Genomic DNA, 2,296 nt, shown 5'->3' with positions numbered 1-2,296 from the left:
GAATCCCCCTCTCTTCAAATGCACTCAATGATTTTGATTTTTTGTATAACTGAAAATATTTTTTTCTTTTTCTAATGCAGTTTATCAAGGTTATATATTTCCCTTTTTAAAATGAAAATGATTTTTTAAAAAAAAAAAAATCTTCACCTCTGGAGTAATTTTGTGATTTGGTGCTTAAATTTGAAATGAACATTTGTTTATGAATTTCAATTTTAAATTGTTTGGAAAGTAGAATTTTAAATTCTAAGTTGTGATTTTAATAGTTAAAAAATATAAAATCTTGATTCATAAGTTTATACTTTATAAAGAAAAATATTACTCCTATTTAATTTTTGTGAAAATAGATCCATGCTCTGGGGCGAAAAGATTGTGCATACTATTGTAATCATTTAAAATTTATTAAATATAAATTTATAAAATAATTCAGATTATATTAAATTCATAAATATATCAGTCCAAATAAATTATGAATTAATATAATTAGGCTAATTATTCAAGTCCAATAAATATGGATTTAATTAAAGTCAAAATTAATTGATTTGGGCTACAGTAGATGAGCCCAATTTGCTAAGTCCAATTTCACCTCATCCTAGAGGCCCATTTTTTTGGTGCCACGTGGCAAATGACGTGGCATGTCAAGTCAAACAAGAAGCTAATAGGATCAGGACATGTCTCAAAGATGACAAGCCCACTCCATAAAGCCCATATGTCATGTCACTTAAATCTGATTGGCTGAAGGAAATTCTGTTATAATCACAACTCCTCTATTCTAAAACTATAAATAGGAGTTCTCATAATTCAGAATAGAAGACCGAAAATTCTAAACAAGAAGCTAGAGAAAATCCGTGGTACAAACGCCATAAAATTCTCTATAAAGCTACAAGTTTAAGACTTCAAGCATTCAAGTTCAAGAATGATTAAGATCAAGACCATCGGATTCAAGAACAACCTCGAAGTCCTTGAATTCAAGTAAAAGTCAAGATAAAGTTCAAGTCCAAGTTCAAGACCAAGTTAAAGTCAAATTCAAGAACAAGCTCAAGAGCCCTATAATTTATATTCGAAAAGGCGAATTCAGAGGAATCATAGAGATTGTAATACTCGCACTTTGAAATAATAAATACGATTGTTGCATAATTTTCCGTTCTTAATTATTATTTTCTCGATGCGAATTTTATTGTCTACAACTATGTAGAATGATTATATTAAAAAATATCTAATTATTATTAAACTGTGATTAGTAGTTGAGTTAATATCAAAGAAACACTAGTCATTTTTTACTCCGGCTCAGAAAAATCTCTGGAGTTACAATTTTGGTGCGACTTGAACTAGTATTGCCTTAACGCAATCAAGATTGTTCTGTATTTAAATAGCTTGAAGGTCCTCTTTTTGTAAAGAAAATCACTTTATAGATATAAATTCATCATAATGACCCTCGAACAGATTAGTAGTCAGCCTCAAGTCCGATATTGATTACCCTCAATAAGCCTTGAGCCTAACATTCGATTCTAGACACCTGCTATTAAATGGTCTTTTCAGAAAGGGCTAGTGGGAGTGGGATTAGTTTTTTGGCCCATAAAAAAGCCATATATCAAGAAAAGAAAATGCATCCAAAACTCTCTCTAAAAAAACTTCAATGGAGCTACTCTCTCGTATTCCCTTTTACTTTGAGCAATTTACATTTTTATATTCCATCCCAATTTTGTTGGTTTAGCACAAAAGAATATGAACATGATCAATCGTAATCCACTTACTTTTAACCTCTTTTTACAAATTGTACTATTAATCAAAATGTTGAATTTTTCAATAAATAACATTATTGTTGATTTACTGGATAGTGGGTCTTTGTAAAATTATGTGTATTTTAAAAGTTTGTGATAATATGTAATCGTAAAAAACTGTTAATAGAAAAAAATAGAGATATGTGAATTATTAATACAGTGTATAAGAATATCTTGATACACATGCTTATGAATCATGATTTGTTCATTTTGTAAGAGTAAGAGCCCGTTTGGATTGACTTAAAAAAAGTAACTTTTAAAAGTGCTGGAACTTATTTTTAAAATAAGTAGTTATGTGTTTGGATAAAAGTGCTGCAGTTGAAAAAAAAGTTGTTGATGTGTTTGGCAAAATAAGTGCTGGTATACACTTTTTTTTTAGCAAAATGTCTGAAATACCCTTTAAGCTGTTAACATGATAAAAAGTTGATTAATTTAAGGTTTTTATACTTAAAAAAAAAAAAAAAAAATAATAATAATAATAAACATAATAATAAGAATAAGAATAATAATAATAATAA

This window comes from Solanum tuberosum, unplaced genomic scaffold, assembly GCF_000226075.1.
Source record: "Solanum tuberosum cultivar DM 1-3 516 R44 unplaced genomic scaffold, SolTub_3.0 scf00141, whole genome shotgun sequence".
Classification (NCBI taxonomy): Eukaryota; Viridiplantae; Streptophyta; class Magnoliopsida; order Solanales; family Solanaceae; genus Solanum; species Solanum tuberosum.
This window is presented reverse-complemented; position numbering follows the sequence as displayed.